This window comes from Diorhabda carinulata, chromosome 1 (genome assembly GCF_026250575.1).
Source record: "Diorhabda carinulata isolate Delta chromosome 1, icDioCari1.1, whole genome shotgun sequence".
Taxonomy (NCBI): domain Eukaryota; kingdom Metazoa; phylum Arthropoda; class Insecta; order Coleoptera; family Chrysomelidae; genus Diorhabda; species Diorhabda carinulata.
The window spans coordinates 30,448,023-30,467,786 of NC_079460.1; the positions used below are offsets into that span (position 1 = coordinate 30,448,023).

The following is a 19,764-nucleotide window of genomic DNA, read 5'->3' on the forward strand; positions in this document are numbered from 1 at the left end:
TATAGTTCAATAACATAATAAAACTGTTTTATGATGATACATTATATATTTTTTCAATTTACACTCGTCATTTGTTAAATAATCAAAAAATTATGTTTAGTCGGATAATTTTGCATTCAACTGTGCGTGATGGACGCTCGCCTGGCAGCGTAAGACGGAAACGTTACTTACTTTCTGAATAGTCCTCGTATAAACGGTTTTCGAGAGATGTCCAATAGTCCAATACAATCAGTTCTGTTTGTTTTGTTTCATTGTTCATACTAGTTTTTTATTCACATCTTGGTACTAATATAGCATCAAATAGAAATAATCTGGTTTTTTAATTTAGCATATAGGTACTTTGCATCTAATATTTCTTCTTTATAAAAACTTTCATATAAAATTTCGAAATGATATTCATGGCTTCCAATTCTATGTTGTGAATAGAAGCAGTGCTTTTAACATTCAATGCTATAGAAATTGGAAATCAATTAAATGCATTTGAAAAATTGAACGCGAACCAAACTCCTAAAACGAAATATGAGTTTGGTTCATTTTAAATTTCAAGTAATAACGATGAATCTAGTTATTATTGGAGATCCCTCTGCAAATGCAACAAAACACGTACCGATGGAAATTACGTGATAATTTCCTAATTACTTGTCTATATTTGGAGCACGCACCAACACACTGACGTCATCAACATTTCACGTGGAAAACTGTTCGTTTCAAATATCTCTATTGTTTTGCTTATAATGTAGATTTTTTAAATCTTATATATGTAATTCTAAGAATAAACACTGTGTCTATGCATAGGATTTCGAAGATGAGAAAAGTTTTAGAGAGAAATGCCTACTTTACGAAACGTCCTCAATGTTATTCACGTTATACTTTTTCTCAGAAAGTTGGCATGGAAAATGATTCACCTAAGATTAATCGATTTCAACGTTATTTACTAGACCTCAGTATCACAAAAACTGTTCAAAAATATGTCGGTACAAGGTTTGTATGCATTTGAATTCCCAAAAACGAGGTTGAAAGACAAAGTTCATAACAACGTAAAAACAATTTTTTTTGAAAATCATATCCATCATTGGATATGACAATGCATACTACATTGAGAAAATTAAATTTTGGCAACCGATACCCCATATAATAATACTCCTAATAATAATTCTACATTCAATTCAGAAATTTTCGAAATGGTCCAGGAAATTGTACCTACAAATTCTAAATTTAAGCTAGATCTTCTGAAGAGGTCACCTATACAAGTTTGCCTACGCAGACTAAACTAAACGTCGGTATGTACAAGTGAGGTGTTCTCTTCTTTTTGCGATCGCATCAATTGATGTCATAGCATTATTAGGCTTTGATTTAAATTTGAAATTAGAGAATATAAAAATAGTAAAAGGAAGTGGATAAAAGTGGTGTAAACGTGGTTATTAAAAAGAAAAACATATATGTAATCATACATATATTTAGTCATATTAACTTACTAAATGAATTGAACCAGATTTTCAAAACCATCTCCAAATGAAGGAGAAAATCTATTTTAAATTACTCGCAGTGGTTACTACTGTGATAAAAGAAGACAAAGTTATGAAAAATAGTATTTCTGTACACGAACTGTATTCGTCAAGACTAAGATTCCCTGAGAGTACGTTGATCATGAATTGAAATTATCAGAGTACTACAATGATGATGCAATAAAATTACAGTATACATACTCAGAAGCTGCTCCAGGCAGTTTTTTCATATTTTTTTCCTTTCTAAAATTGCTTCTCAAATTATATTTTCTCTCAACTGCTTTGTTCAGATCTGGCTCAATTTATTATGAGTAAATTATAAGCAGCTGCTTTTCTTCTGGCATTTTTTTATTTGCCAAAGATAAGGACGACTTCTTAAATTTTAATAGAATCTTGAAATTAGGTTTTTGATTAATCTGATGGAATCATTTTTGAATGATGCATTAGTATTTTTCCAATAAAATGGGAGCAACGAGCAATTCTCCGAGACAAACACTAGAAGACAACTAACGCATCCTGCGCAGGCGATTGGAGTATACGCCCACACGCGCAAGTACACCGTACGGTGTCGATCAAGATTTTCGATCTTGTGCCACCGGTTGCTTCCACATGTCTATTCTCACAGACGTTTGGGTCTACCTGCGTAGAAATGTCTAGGCAAGTAGACCTCTTCGGTGTACCATGACGTGTATAGCAACCAGAAGTACTCTCCTAAAATTACAATGAGGTCTGACGGATAGACAGCATAAATTACATTCTTTCCCGTGTATTGATTGAGCATTGTTTGAAAAATATCGTTAAGAAAAGACTTAGCTTGAAGAGTAATGAAAAACTGCAAAGGGAACCTGATATAAATAGTGCGACGAATATATCTGTTTGAGTCAGTTTTTTTATAGGGGTCCACGGGAGACTCAAATCGGTTCTCTGCAAATTTTTATCGTTAGATCTTATCTTCACATTTTAAGATTATTTTTGGAATATGGTAGATATGTAGCTGTATTTCCTAATACACCATTAAACTTCTATGGTTAAGAGAAAAAAGTGTGGTGACCTCCATTGTGCATAAGCATTAGAGCATGAAAAAAGCTTTTGGAAGGGAAGGCTGTTTGGAGTTTTTTAGTACTACGCAATAATCTGTATTTTTGAATAAAGTCGTTTATCGGTAATTTTGGAAAGGGGAAAACCAATTAACATGAGTGTGCATTATTGCATAAAAGGACAAGACAAAACGATAAAACCGATACTCAAATCAATGAAACATGAAATTCTCTCCGTACCCATCATATGGTCCAGATCTAGTCTTAGCAACTACTAGCTGCTTTCAAACTCAATAATACTCGAAGGAAAAAAATATTAATCAAACGATAAAGATAGCGCTAAAACAAACGTTCGATGAAATGGTAGAGAAAGGAGGTTAGAAAAGTGTGTGACTTATTGTGTCAGTCTGGAAGGACAGTAGGTTGAGGAATTAAACGGAATTCTCTATGAAAAATCAGATCCTAAAGAAATCCTACACAAGCGAATATTTTAAGATTTTAAAATAATTCTGTTACGTATTGTTGTTAATGAGACATATTAACATTCGTCAAAAATGCTCTTCATAATCACAAACTAATCAATTATTTTTTAATTAAAAGTATTTGTGTGTCCCAGCTTTCACTTGATATTTATATTCAAATTATTAATTTAAAATTCAATTCACAATTATTTCAACACAAAATTCAGAGGCTTGCTAAATTATACTTCAAGCCATGTTACATTAATATCAAGCTATTAAACGAGGCATGTTTATCAATATTTAACAATTAAGTAAGAATTTTAATATAAGTGACGAAAACTATTTTGGTACACACTTTATTAGCTTGAGTAGTAACTTTTTAGTATGGGCGATTGTGATAAAAATTCTCCTGATATGATTGTTTTTGAAGATACCGTGGCGGTTGGAAAATGTGACATATATACGAGTAGACGAAAGGACAAGATGTTAACTACGTGTGTGAACAATGAATACCACTGAAATAATATAATACACCAATTTATTACAGTAGAATACAGGGTACAAAAGAATGATGACACAGTATACATGGAGTCAACATGACAAACAGCCTAAAAACCCACAAAGTAATTCTCTGCCACTGACACGTGAGAGGGGTTGATTATTTGCCACATCATATTTGAAACCCTTTTTCATACTTTTGTAATTTTGAAATCTAGATAGGAAAATATATTTAACCTCAAAAGTGGCTGTTTGAATATAGTTTTCTTTCGCATCAACCATGTTGATTATCAGTTTTCATGTCATTTGGAAAATTACATTGCTGCCTTTGCGATGTGTTTAATGTACATACTAAAAGTATGTTTTCTAATCAGCCACGATGGAGGTATATCAATATTTAATTGTAGAATGGGAGGAATTTGCATATCTAGTTGTCTGATATATTTAGAAACTCTCTTATAAAAGGGGAAGTCAACTCGTCAACATGTTTAATTCGAACATGCTTTCCTATCTGTTTGCAAATGTGCTATTGTAATTTGTTGGTTCATGGTTGCTATATAAATTGCTTTGAATATAAACAGAAACAATTGAAAATAATTGTTGCCCGCAATTGAAAATGACAAATTCTTAAATATCATGCAGCTTTTCACAGAAAATCCAAACATCAATTCGTCTGTATTAGATGTTAGTGTGGGATCTCTGTAGTTTACGTACAATGTAATATGTAAGATTTAACTGCAGAGGATTTTATCGAATCACACTAATATGTAGCTACTGATGTAACTTCCCACATGTCTGCGAGAACATAAAACACAAAAACGTATGGACAGGGTAGTAATTAGTTCCTGCAATTATGATGGTTACTGATCATAATTCCAATGAAGTTCAAGTCCAGACCAATAGTGCATTACCATATTTCGGTTATGCAGTTCAGAATCACATAAATGAGCCTTTAAGTGATAGTTTTTCCATATTCTCCGTTGGCGTTGGTGCAAAGTACATCCGAGGACGGTTTAACAGAGGTTTCCTTCTTATGCTGTGGTAATTAAATTTTTGGTTTTCATTATGTTTTTGATGTTATCCTTTTAAACTTAACGAAAATTTGAGTGATAGATTAGTTTGAATACTCTTATATAAAAAACCGTTATTGTATTTGGGTAAATATGGTTAAAAAAGAATTACGGGTGTGAAACGCAAAAATTATCGTGAAATTTCTACCTTCAGTGTAATGACTTAGAAGTGTTTCTCTGCGTCTAGAAATGTCCATGATGCTGAACGCTGAACATATAGAAGAAAAACCATTCAAAACACAAACGATAACTAAAGGTGGCATCACACCAAGTCGAAAGCTTTAGTGTGAAATAATTCATGGTTTATACTTTAATTATTCAGTTTGTTCAAAAATACATAATCTTAAAACACCGATACGTTTTACGGTACATTTTTGGCAATATGAATTCCATGAATGGAATATGAATGGTGTTTGTACCCGTTAACATTGAACAAATATTGAGGGGGTCGACTAAGCAGTACATTCGCATGTTTTATTATCTTTCCAAGCAAAATATGGCGTTGTTTTGGTTTCAATAACAGAAAAATTGTAGTGAAAACAGTATTGTTTATTTTTCATATGTAAGGTGCAGATCCTATTCCAGATCAGCTTAGGGACCAATCGCAAGCTCATATCCAAAATTTTCGTTCACGGTTAGTTTGGTTCTGAATTTTTAGTAGTTTCGCATTCGCATACGACATCGATTCTGTAAATTTACTGATTTCGAAACAGCTATAGCACTTACGAGGTTTTTGTTAGAGAACTAAAACTTTGATTCGGTTCGTCATCGTTTGCTGTGAATCAATATCCTTAATAGATCCATAATTAAGCATGGGCGAGCGATCCAAAATTTGTTATCAATTGATTAGGAAGCGATTATAAATTTGACCCGCAACCAAAGCTGATGGCTGTGCCTCTTTAAGGCTGATCCAGACTCTCCACGAGGGAACGCGGGTACGAGATTGTGGATAGCTAGCGCTCCTGTCGACTCTGCTATCAAGACTCGTGTTGCTAGAGTCTGTATCGGGCATTAAAGAAATTTTGTTCACAAAGTAAGATTTGAAGCACTAGATACACAAATAACTAATAAAAACAAAACCTGACAATTTTTATGAAATAACGATTTTACACAATAAATAACAGATGGCGAATGGTGTGATGTCATATCAGCAGATGTTGCTTCCTTAAAAAACATTTTGAGAATCGTAATCAAATGAAATATTAGTTGATGATTATTAAAACAATATTTACATTTTCTTTTTATTTATTAATGTTCTTTTCAGTTGATAAGTCGTTGAAGATGTTGCATGACATGATATCATCCACAAATATGTTGAGGTTCTTTTTGAGATTTGTAATGTGTGCGATATTATGGTGGTATTTATATTATTGTTAGAACTTTTGTTATCCTAGGCATGGATTTGAATTCTTTTTCAGAATGCAGCGATAGGTAATGAAAGTTCATTTTTTCTAGTGGTAGGACATAGCTTCCACGAGAAGAGGAAAGGAAGGAAAATGGACAGAGATTTGTTTCATTACAAAATGCCCTTAATGTTCCAAATTTGGTATTTTTTAGTTAGTGTTGCAAAGAAACTAATTTTATTCAAAATTTTGGGGCCTACTTTGAGACCTTATATTTGTTCAGGGGTGCAACTTGGTATAGAGGTAAATTGGCCCAATTGTCTTATTTTGGGCTCCCCTATACGCATATGCTCTGTGTCGGTTTTTGACACCCTGTAACTAAGCTAAGAGTTCTGATGTCTATCCGCAGAAGAGTCCCAACTTTTTATAATGATATAAGGAGAATGGTAAGCTAAGCGAAAATTTATGACATTTGGAATATATGACAGATGCAGGGGAGCTACCTTGAAAATAATTGATTATACTGCTGGTAAGAAATCCGGTTTTAACTCTGTTAGAAGACGAGATGTCTGAATATACAATTATACAAATATTGGAGTACGCTGATGATATATGCATTATTGGCAAATAATAAACAGCATTAATGGACGTTTCCTCAGATCGAAGTATGCCCCTACTACGTTATCATACGCCCAGTTATGACTTACAAGACGGAAACTTGGAAGATGACGAGGGCTATAAAGCGAAAAAATTCTGTTTTTGAAGGAAGACTTGTGACATATATAGCCCAGTAAACGAAATTATCTAGTGCTCAAGTACATAAGACGTGCGAGATTATGGTGGGTGGGATGAAGATTCAATTTCGAAAAGGAAGTTCAGTGCCAAACCTGTTGCATAAAGAAAGACCGGAAGGATGAAGTTAAGGTGGTTGGATTGAATCAGGGGAATTCCAGGAAATGGAACATTGGTTATCGGATGATTGGAAGAAGGGAAGATGGCTTGTATATTGACGTGAACAATATTTCAAGTATCTGTCCACCTTCTTTTAACATAATAATCTAAAGATTTTTTTAGTTGAGCATTTCTGCGATATGAGTGAGAAAAATCTTCTACTGTTTCTTAGAATATTTACATTCATTTTTGATACACGGTGACTGTTAGGATATAGATTATTGATAAGGGTGTATGACACTTTAAAGTTGAAATGACGCAAACAGAACTTCCAAGTCTCGTTTTTCTCATCCTAATTTTCAATTTGAATTTTTTCATATTTACTATCTAACTGAACGATAACGTATGGATAGGTCCAGTCAATGTAATGTTCCACCATGAATTATTATTTATAACTCTGTGTCTCAGTAACTTTACCAATATCGTATATAAAAATTTTGTGGTAATTAAAGGTGCAATTTGCTGTTTCTTAGTAAATAGTCCCTCTGTGTGTGTAGGTGTTTTTAAAAGTTCATTATTGGTTGTCACTTGGCACGTATTCGAACAAATATCGTTAATTTTGCTTCATCAATTATTAATAAATACGTAATAAACTGTGGCAATTAAAGAACGGTATATACACGGTGTGACCTAAAATTTAATTTAAAATTTGAAACGTAGAACATGCTTATAGCGCCACGAATAATTTTCGTTAGAAGGTGCATACTCGATTATAATCTTTATGGAACAGAGCTAATATTAAATTTTGGAGTAAACACGGTTGTGGTGGTGATTCAAATGATAACCTAACCTGCATTAGTAGAGACAACGAAGACACATTTCCTAATTACGAAGGTTGTCCGGACGCCTACCTAAAGATGTCATCAATATAAGTTGAGCAATATATTTGTATATGCATTAAATTTCATCCATTTTTTATGCTTATTTTCTGTTTGACAGTAGCAACAGTGAGTCGTTCTGAATACAACCGGTAGAGAGATAGAAGAGGATAAAGGCATATCAAAATAATGCATTTGTCATAATCTGACAATAGAATTGAAGATTTTGGCGGAACAAAGGGATATGCCACCAAAATTTAAGTTTTAATTAATTCCTGAAATCACGTTTTCAAAATAAAAGTCGAGAATTATCACTAAAGCTTTTGTTCGAATTATAGGAAAAAAGGAAATATTTCAAGTTGGCAAAAATAGTTTTGAAAAACGTGTGGTTTGTCCTCATTTTGCATACAGTATAATAATTTTTTTTCAGATCCTTTGAAGTCATTTGAGAGGATAAATCACATACTTATTCATCGTTCAATATTCAAAATGTCAAGAAAAAGTAACAAGCCGAATGGCATGTTACAAGTATGAATTTCAAAATCAACCTGATTGCTCTGTTTAAAGGGAAGGTCTAGATTTAATATCTAAACAAAGACGGTTTTATGTTGTAGCTTTCAAAAAAATTTAATATTTATTGTTGCTAATTTTGAAACAAGTTGAGCAACCTCAGTAAAGTAGTCGGCCGAAATCCTAACGACGTTTTATTGAAACTAAGTTAATCAAAATGTAAACTACCTTTAACCTTTAGATGTCACCAAAATTTTGTGCACGAACAAGTAAAAGTACAATGATATCCATAAAATAAGGTCCCTAACGAATTTTTACATTGTGAAACATGTCTATTGGCAATGAATAATACATGTTTGGAAACCTCAGACTTAGTCGTTGTTCATTTGAATGCATTTTTGCATGCGGTGTACCATCTGCTTTATGCCTAAGTTGGCCGCGAAGATAGTTCGAAACCTCTTCTTTCAGTTCCTCGGTGAAAGGCATCCCTCCCAAATGTTTCTTTAATTCAGGGAAGAGATGGTAATCACTGTGGGCCAAATCTGGGCTGTAAGGGGGATGTGAAACAGTATTCCATTCAAATCTCTACGTCCGTCTCCAACCACTTCCACGGCTGGAACTGTCTGAATAATAATATTTTCGTACCAAATCACGTTTATCTCAACCATGTTAAATACGAGAACACTCAAGATATTTTTATAGGGAATTTAATAGAGATATTTTGGTATTATAGCGCCATCTATTATCCTATAGCGTTACATTTTTTTAGGGAGTAGAAAGCATTTTGATAACTAACCCAAATTCTCTTGATTTGTCACTCATTCCCTTGTTCCGACATTTTCTTGAATTATGCATGCATAAACTATCCGCGAGTTGGGTGCCGCATTTTTTATTTTGGACCAAAAGCGCATTCGTATACACATTACCTAGGCCTTATTGACGCTGCTTAAGTAAAATTCATAACTAGGGGAAATCTGGATTCACCACTTCACTCCTGAAATGAAAAAAAAACAGTTAGAAGAGTGGATTGCAAACGACGAACCTGTACCAAAAAAATGCAAAGACTGTTTCATCGGCCGGAAAAATGATGGCGACCGTTTTTTGGAACGAGATTGTGTTTATCATCTATCTTGAAAAATGTAAAACAAGAGGTTATAAGCTAAAAATAGAGACTGCAGAAAAACGAACGCCATTGAAAAAAAAACTTTTTGCTTTTCCATCAGGACAATGCACCTTCTCACACTTCGGTTAGCGCCATGTCTGAAATTCACGAATTGGTTGACTACCCATGGTATTCACCAGATTTGGCACCAGCAGATCTTTTCTGTTTCCTAATCTCAAAGTTTCACTTACAGGTGAGATACTTTCATCACACGAGAACATTATCGCTTATGTAAACGCCTATTTCGAGGAGAAAGACGACAACTAGTATTTGGAAAGGTAACAAAGATTAAAGCATCGCTGGATTAGGTGTATATAAATAAAATTGCTACCTCGGCAGGTTCAATCCTGAACTATTACTATAGTTCCTTTTTTGATTAGCTACTGATCCTGTTGATTCTTGCACACATTTCAAGGCATTCAAAGAATACCTAAAAACAATATCAAACAAGTATAGTATATAATTACTAAGTTTTGTCATAATTTGTCTTAATTCATTTTATGCTGAAAAACATTAGCAATCCATAGGCTCTACGTTTCATTTTTAAAAGGTGTTGCACAGACTTCTTCGTACAAAGACTATGTAAACATCAAAAACATCTAAATGCCATTCTGTGTATTTTCCTATTGAAAAATGAGGGATGTGTAAATGGAAAGGGGTTTTATAAATAATGTCTGTAGAAATCGTTTCAGCATTTCTATGAAATCTAAACGAATACTGCTAAATATCGGGGTGAAATGTTTTCTGTGGCATTAATTGAATTATTGTAGTAAATTCTGGCTTACATTCCATTGTTGGTATAATGGGTTTAGAATAACTTCCTCGTTTGTGGAACTTTAATATTAGAAAACAGGAGAAAGTCGCTGGAGGCCAGACCTGGTAAATACGGTGGTGCGTTGTTCTCATGGGAAAGTACTTTCTTATTCTTCAAATGCGGTCGCTTTCTCGCAATTTCCCACTTTATCTTATCAAGCAATGATGTGTAATACTTTTCGGTTTCTGTTTGCCCTTTTTGAAGATAGTCGATTAACACAAACCCATGACTATCACAAAAAACGGTCTCCATCACTTCTTCGGCCGATGAAACCCTTTTTCAGAGCAAATCTGCCTTTTGCAATCCATTGTTTTCACGTTTCAGGAGTGTAGTGGTGGATCCAGATTTTATCTACAATTATAAATCCACGTCAAAAATCCGACTCATTTTGCTTAAACCGCGTCAATTTAATGTGTGAATCTAAAATCTTAAAATATGGAAAAGTTATAATAAACACTTGTAGACTGACTATAAAAAGTGTTTGTACCGTAACATTTTTAAAAATATTATCGTCTACACTTTTAAGAATTATTGATATTTTCTCAGACTAATTTGAATACAAGTTTTTAATTGTGTCAAAGCATGCGACATTAATCACGTATCAATATGAAAACCGAAATTTCTAAAAAAATCATCATTTTTTCTTTGTATTAATTTTCGATAATATCAAAAATCAAAAAGTACTTTAGCCTTGAGGAAAAATCACATTTTTTGATTAACCTTAAACCTCGTTTACGACTGCTAAATGTTTTTATGTATTCAATGTTTCAATTCCTCATTCAGTGATTATACTGTTCTAATATTCCCAAACTTAGAAGTTGTGCAATAATTATGTTATTAACATCGCTCGAGTAGCAAGTCATATCGGTTATTTCAATACAATTAAAAAAAAAACACGTTGTACATTTAGGAAAATGATAATGAAAGTATTGTATTCAAATATTTGCCAATTGGATGTTTAGTTATGTGCTATACTTACTTATAATTACTATTGTGCTGTATTAATATGTCGTGTGATAATTTAAATAATAAGTGATTCATTTAATATGTGCCGTGCGTGATTCTTTTTAATCTGCATCCGAACATAAATCACTGTTATACCAAACTTTGGATATAGTATAGTGTGGAAAAGTAGGGCCGGATAGGTAATTCTGTATATGAGCTGTGAAATATTCTGAATAGATTTCAGTTGTAACGAATTATTAGATATTTTGACGTGTAAGTTTAAATTTCGGAATTTATTACACAGTTGGGACATTCTTTAGGCAGTGATGCAGTTCAATCTGGAATTAAATTTTTTTGGGTATAGATCATCCTCTTTTCAATATTTTCTCGCCGACTTTCTGTTGGTAGAGCCGGCTCTTTTTTTCATTCCATCTATCTGTTATGAACTCTATTGCATTAATAAAGTTTGGCGGATACGCCGGGTACATCTCCCGGAATGTCTTTATAAAACGGCTTTCCTTTATATTATTTTTATAAGTTATTTACATTATGTTATAGCAGTTTCTAGATTTCCTTCTTTCTAGACATTTCCTTCGGAGGTATTTTTGTTTGTTTGCGGCTTACTGGAATCCGAATTATCTAGAAATTCGTCGGATATAAATAAGTGATAGTTTAGCAGTCAAAGTCATTAAATAATTTATTTTTGTAGTGAATACAACTTGAAAAAATGCTGCATATACTGAAATTGTTGAAATGGTATGAGTTGGCACACTGCAAGGTGTTTCGACATGTTTCTGAACATCTGTGTCGTCCATAATTCTGAACTAATAATTTCAAACTATTGTAGTTACAACTCCGTGCGTTTGGGAGGGAAAGTACCTAACAGTATCCTCAGTAACTGTAATAAGAAATGCCGAACGTTGTTCAAGTTGCCACACTATGGATCAAACGTTTATGTTTGTGTCTGTATGCTGTTAATGATTCAATGAATGATCAAAGATGTCTGTGAAACTTATTGTTGTTGTTGTTTGAATTATTGTACTAAGAATCAAAGTTACATTTGTTGAATCATCTGTTATACCATATAAAGAGCCTCGAAGATGCCTTCTCAGATGTTTCATAGGAGCATTTTCAATGCGATCAGTTCGAATGGTTCCTGTGACTGTAAGATTCTCACGCTTCATGTCATGCTGCCAAGACAGAGTTTAAATAAATTCGCTTTCTTCAGGATTGTAACAGAGCTCCGAAGAGGCACTCCTGGATTCTTTTCATTTTTTCTGTCGTAAAATAAAGTAAAGGATTTCCTTTCAAAATGTCGACAACTAGTACCAGTATCCATCAATTCATCCAAAGATCTCACTAGAGGTAAAAGATCAGCAAATTCCTGAAATTTTTGTCTTATTGTCCTTCATTTGTCCGCAGGTATGGTATTACCGAAAAGTCTATTTGAAAATTGAACAAATTGCGTGAATTTGCTTCAAGTTCTACTACAGTATTTTCTATGTACACTTTTGCAATCTGTGTCTGATTTGGAATGACTCATTTTATTTTTGCACTTTGAAAAGTTCTTCCAACTTTGTGCATTGAAACTATAAATTGCAGATTTGCATTCGTTTAATCTTTACTTTAAGCTTAATCGCTATTAATCAATCAAAATCAAGTCTGAAAAGATACTCATTTGAAATGGGAATGTTTTCATACTTTTTGTAAATCTGAGGAGATAGTAACAATAACAATAGTTATATTCTGAAAATAATAGTGGCGTTAAGTTAGATTGAGCTCATTGCGTATACTTACGTTTCAAAGCGGATTATGTTGCTGTAAAATCTAAAATGATTTAGTTACAGTTTTGTTATGCAGTTAATGTTAATGAAAATTTTAAAAATTATTTCATATATTCATTCAAGCGCTTTAACTCTTTTTCAAAGTGGGTTTAATTCTAACTCCTTTATCTTATTAGCCTATATATGATTTGTAATAATCAAAGATTAGATGAAAACAAGGATAAGCACTACAAATGGCGACTATTTATTGTTTTTAAAGCCCTCAATACATTATACTGTTCACTAGAGTGAATACTGCAATAAGTGGGAAACCGAATATTAGTTAGTAATATCAGTAGCACTTACAGTCAATACCATATTTGTTTACGAGAGCATCTGAATGCAGAATAGTGTCGAAATTCTTAGGATATATTGGTATTTATTAGGTATCAAAAAGAACCCTTGTAAACTTTTCCGGTCGATACTTAAATCGGGCTGTTAATCATTCACGACCGAACTCAACTGCTTAAAAGTATAACACGGTAGCTGCGCGCGCACACTACCGACAGTTAAGTTGGTACCACTGCTGTTAGATGATAAATGATTTTTCATCGTTTCTGATGAAAAAGTTTGATAATTTCAACGTAAGCTTTCAATTTGGTCAAATAAATTTACAAATTTACGATATTTGTGTTTTGCGCCATCTAGCCTTGTTACATAAAAAATATATGTTTGAAAGAGGACTCTCTAAAAGCTTGGAGACATTCATTAGTGATTCACACAAATTGACTTCCTAACACTAGGTACTTCTAAGAAATTAGTTCCCAGCACAATCTAGTTTAATCTGGTGAAGTAATGAAAGCAGTAGCCTAACATATAGGGGTAAGGCTTTATTAGTGAATATGATGATAATGATTTCTTAAAACTATGTGTTTTACCAAAAACTTTTGTTGTTATCGAAGGTCCCGCAGCGATGCTGCGTCATTTTCTGGAACCGAGGAAAAAAATCGAATAATGTTCGTCGAAAAAATACTTTTTCGCTTATTTTCGGAATCCACGAGATTTGCACGATCTCCAGAATCCGATTACCTTGCAAACAAAAAGTCCCAAGCAACCGCTAAACAAGTCAAATATTAATTGCTGATATCTCGCAATATAAGTTTGTATAGTTTCTTTTGAAAATGAGTTCCACATACGTCGTTTTGTGGGTTTGATATAAGTTTGGTATCAATTTATTACCCGAACAATCGATGAAACAATATATTCAAATATATACGGTTTTTATGGACTAGAGAAATATCAATAAAGTAAATTCTTTTTGTAAGAACGTACTCTTTTGTTTTATTTTACAATACTCTCTTAAAACTAGAAATCTTGGTCCTTGTGGAACATACATTCAATGTTGAACAGCATGCCAAAATTAAATAATGAAATAAAAACTGCGTGTTTTTCTCAAATCGGCTATCAATCGAAGAAATACAGAACATTTATTCCACAAGAATTAAATGAATTCATCTTATTAACTCCAGATGATGTATTCCTTACAACAAAAGTGACAAATACATATTACGTAAAAACTAGTGAATTTTTCAAGGTTGCATTGATTAGGAGCATAACTTCCGTAGGTCTCCTGCCACCTTGGTGGTTGATGCAGGTGAAGATATTACTACTCTTAACCGTCACGAGGCCTGGAAGAGCACGTCTGTAACAAAAGGCTACGTGGTTATATTCTATAGCAAATAAAATAAATATGGGAAATAAAATACTCCAGTCGGTAGAAAGGAATCCGGATTATTCTTGGCCAAGAACTAATATTCTACAGACATCATTCGATACTCATACTTTAAATGCAATAAATTTTTATTAAGATTTTTTAATTAATGATTAGAATAGGTCTGTGTTTAACAATAATTATTTCCAATTAAAAATAGAGTTCACTATTTTAATTATGTTTATTTCTGTTTCAGGTAAATTCACCAATAATAAATTGACAGATTACATCGTAAGTCATTTAGTCGTTAGTGTTTTATAAATACTGTTATTTACCTGACTGAACCCTGACCCACTTACAACAAATAACATATAATTTTTATTATTTCAATGCAGTTTCAATTGAGATTAACATATTCTCACGTTGATATACCGTTCATTATTCGAAGAAAATCGAAAATACGCAATGCTCTTCAAGTTTCGGAAACGACACGTAATTAGTTGGGGCGAAATTTTGGACAATTTGGCGGCACCTCAAGTAATTCAAAGCCTACCTGAGCTATTGCTGCTTTTGCAATAGCCTGATGCATTTTTCTTTTTTAAACTCACATAATTATGGAACCAAATTGGCATAATAAGAATTATTGCTTCCTTCTGAAGGTAATCTACTAAAATTAAACCTCCAGTATCCCAAAATACTATTATCATGACTTTACTTGCTGAAGGTTTTTAGCCGGTGATGAACCTCTATGTTTTCACTCCTTTCTCTGCATTTTGTTCCTATACAATAGTGATGGATCCATGACTCATAAATTGCTATTAATTTTGCAAGAAAATTTTGTTATTTTATCCTTGTTACGTTAAAAGCAAACTACAAATGTTTTTCGAGTTTACTTGAGTGTATCTATCAACATACTGTCAGCAGTAAGTGCAATATGTACTACAGGGTATGATAGACCACTATCTTCAATTATTTGTCTAATAGGCACTCGTCGACTTGCAACTTGAGTTCATGGAGTTATTAAAGTTTTTCGTGTTTGGTATTGGTGTATCATATGATACTGAAGAATCCCCTAATGTATCCATCAAATCGTTGTGAATTGGGTTAGAGTGAACTCTTTTGAAACAACTATTTGATCACCTCACTTTGCTCGACCGACGTGGCGAAGCGCGGGCTTGAGAGTGGGGGAACCGCTGCGCACGGTACTATGTCTGATTTAGCCTAGCACATTGCCAGGAAAGTGTATTAAATTGGGAACCTTAATTTTGGTACAACACACGTGATATAAAATATTCTTATGATGGTGTCCGTGACCCTTCCTCTCATTTTCACTTATTTCTCTAGAATATGCCAATTTTTTATGCTTCTTTGCGCTACTTCTTTTTTGTTCACAGTCCCCTTTGTTAGCGACAGTGTTTCAGCTTCATAAACAAATATATTTAATAAATTGAAACATTAAGCGTTGAGGACAACCCATATTAACGTACCATAAGAAGAAAGTAATCAATTATTGCGATGCAAATTTCTAGAAAAAAAACATGATTCAACATTCAACTAGACATTGAATAACATCGATTAGAATATTCTACGAGAATAAACAATTTAACCAAATTTTTTGGACAGTTTTTCTAACATGCGACTCTTAAGTACTAGGAGTAAAAAAGCAATTGAAATATCAAGTCTTTATGCTGATAGGCATTATAAAAAGAATAAGATTAGATTTAGAGGACCTCAACAAATCTGAATAGGTTGCAGTTTAATAGGCCAGAAGCCACCTTCGTAAAATCTATGTATTTTTATACGAGGATATATTGAAAAATTCTTAGCCTACTACAGAACCAAACAAAATTTCAATGTCAAAATATTTTATTACTCAACATATCTCTAGACCTTTAAAAAAATGTTTATTCTTGCTCTGCAAAGCAGACCTCCACAGCTTTTATTACCTCCTCGTTGATAGTCGGACGGAGCCAAATCTGGTGAATACGGGGGTGTTCTAATACCCTAAATCACGAATATTTTGCATGACAACATGAGATTTGTCTGCAGGGGCATTGTCCTGCAAAAACAAAACACCTTTGGATAGCTTTTCGCGTCTTTTCTCTTTAATTTTTTTCCGTAGAATGGTCAGTAATGTCGAATAGTAATCTATTGTTCGACCTTTATACAAAAAATCAATCATGATTACCTATGGCAATCCCAAAAAACTAAAGCAAAAACTTTTCCAGCAGATTTTTAGACAAGAAATTTCTTAGGTCTTGGAGAACCAGAGTGTCAACATTCCATCGATTATTGTTTTGTTTCTGGATCGTAGAAACGGACCTAAACCTCATCCATAGTAACAATTCCGTTTAAGAAGTCTCCATCGTTTTCAAATCGAGCACAGATCGAACGCGATGCTTCTACCCTTGCACGCTTTTGGTCAACATTCAAACATTTGGGGATCCATCTTGCAGCAATTTTTCTCATGTCCAAATTCACGTGAACTATATGATGGAAGCGTTCGTATGAAATATTCAGTGCTTCAGATATGCGTTTTAGTCCAATTCGACGGTCTGATAAAACCATGTCATGAACTGCATCGATATTTTCGGGGACACAGAAACTAGCCTTTGACCTCTTTTGAAGCTTGCAGTCCAATTTTTCACGGTGGCATACGAAGGACATTGATCACCAAGGGTATTAAGCATATCTTCGCAAATCTGCTTACCTCTTAACCCTTTTAAATACAGATGATGGCTCGATACTCCAATTTTTCGATTTTCACTATTTCGTTGGTTTTTCTTTTAATTTATTGCGTAACTGTGGTTTACTTTTTTGACGTCAAATTTTACACTGACGCTTCTATTTAAGTTATTGCTTGTTGCTATGGTAACGCAATATTTTGTTTATGCATGGAACTGATCTAGGCTAACTAGATATCAATACATCCTTGTATGTTTATCTAAAATTGAAAATATTTATTTCGATGGTAAGACATCATATGCGGATGATTATAATATGATATTGTTTGTAGCTAAATTGAATAGTTTTCTTCATATACCCTTTTTATGCATTGGTCAACAGGAACATGGGGTTTTAATTATAAAAATCATAAAAAAACTGTATATAAGGTTAACGATTTATTTTATTCTAGTCGTATTTTTTCCTTTATACATTAAAGAGCCGTCTAGAATTAGAATATTAGGCGGACGAATCTCTCAGCCACCATCTCGCGTGAATTGCAGTGGGAAACTCTACAAGAAAACAGTTGTCGGCATGACGACTTATAATAATCATGTCGTTATTTTATTGCATCGTTTTACCAAAGTAATATCAAGAACCCCTCCAAAATAATTTCAATGACGCCGCCAAACAACAACAGATTATTTATTTGAAGTTTAATTTTAAAATAAATTATCAGGAGAAAACTTGTTGGCGATAGTGTGTTGGGTTAATAATTGTATTTTCATATCAAAATTTTGTTTTGTAGTTTTCACTTAAGTTTTTGCATCTTTATGACTTTTCAGTGTCAATAAAAAAACAAAAATATTTAGTAATCAATACAGAATTACGATTTTGAAGGTGAAGGATTTTTATGACCCCGCTTGAAATTTTGCCGATTCTTATTCTTAATAATTATGTACAAAACGTATTCCATACATATTTAAAAAAATGAGTTTTTCTGTCAAAAAATTTTTTATTTTCCTGTTTATTTCCATGTCAAACTAGCAGATCGTATAGTTGAATGAAATCCGTCTGATACATTGGGCCGGTACGCAGTTACGTGGTATATATACGAGGTATATCCAAAATGTAAGTTCCATTTCTATTTCTATCAGCGGCAGCGATCGCAGCTCCGAGCATGCGCGGAAGTTACTGACTCAAACAGAAGATATGGACGTTATGTTCAGATCGCTGCAGTCGACGTGTTTTAAAATTGGTGCTCTTAGTAAAAGCCTCTTTCTATGGAATCTCCTCAAATCTCACAGTAATTCATGAAATTTTTACTGAAAAACTAAAATTTCGAAATCTTACGTTAGGTACCTCGATATTTTTACTGAACAACACGTATACAACGTATAGGTAGCGCACTCCACTACAATGAAGACGATGATGATTTTATTTCTTGGATAGTTGAAATTTTTGTATCTTATGACACCCCAGAAACTCTTTGGCATTCGATGGAATGGAGGCACACGTCCCCAACGAAAATTGAGCTTAAACAATATTTGACTCGAAAACTCATGTTGACCTCATCTTTTCTTACATCTAAAATCTTTCCATGGTGGTTAACACTTCAACGATGATCACCAGCTGAAAAAACATGCTACCACATGGTTAAAAACAAAAAACGGATGTCAACCCAACTATGAAGAAGGCATACAAAACTTGGTCCACACTATAACATATAAAATTTCGAAAGTTATGTAGAAAATTTGTTCAACTGTTTTACATTTTTGTACAATAAATGTTGTTTTCGAAATCGTCAGTAAACTGAATTATTAATGCTGATTGATTGGTCGATAGAAATCGAAAATGAAATCGCTTTTTAGTGTCTAGGCACTGAAGTAAATGAACTGTCATCCTCTTCATGTTCGACAGCAGTCGATTACACGTCAACCAGCTTACATCCTTTTAACATTACTAATAATTTAAACTGTTCTATTACCATTAATATATTCATCTGTGTATCTAAACGCCGCACTCATAACCTATTCTGCTCGCCTCAATTCCAAATATGTTCGCAAATATTTTTGAATCTGGGAGATTTCCAAAAAAATGAAATATGTAACGCGACACAAAAGTCTTTTTTTATCACTCGTCTGGTTGGTTGCTTCGGCTAAACGCCAAGGTAACTTATCTCAAGCCTCGTGACAAAAAGTATGACTTTAGTGCTTTGATACATAAATAACTATTTTCTGTATCTGTACACGTTTTTTATATAATCAAACGGAACTCACTTTGTGGATATACCTTGAAGCTATTTTACTTATTAGAAGACAGGCATTCATCATTGGGGTAAAACTGAATCATCTTACAATAGTACATTTTCATTATTATCCAGATATAACTTACAGGTAGATAATCCAATTTGCAAACTATTCGTACATCTTTTGAAAAAATGGACAAAAGCACTAATGGAAATCAGAGGCAAACATGTAAAATGCCAAAAGTTGGAAATTGTTTTTATATT

The 19,764-nt window shown here is 33.4% G+C and overlaps 1 protein-coding gene across 2 annotated transcripts in view; it reads left to right on the forward strand.

Annotated features, from left to right (window-relative positions):
• Positions 1–19,764, forward strand: part of LOC130899560 (nuclear receptor coactivator 3) — a 414,140-nt gene that overhangs the window by 17,574 nt on the left and 376,802 nt on the right. Inside the window, exon 1 of one of the 2 annotated variants that reach the window (XM_057809661.1) lies at positions 11,191–11,314. The exons of the other annotated variant lie outside the window; for it this stretch is intronic. The gene's annotated coding sequence lies outside the window, so the exon portion shown is untranslated. Of the gene's footprint in view, positions 1–11,190; positions 11,315–19,764 lie in introns of those variants that run through there. 2 annotated transcript variants of the gene reach the window in all.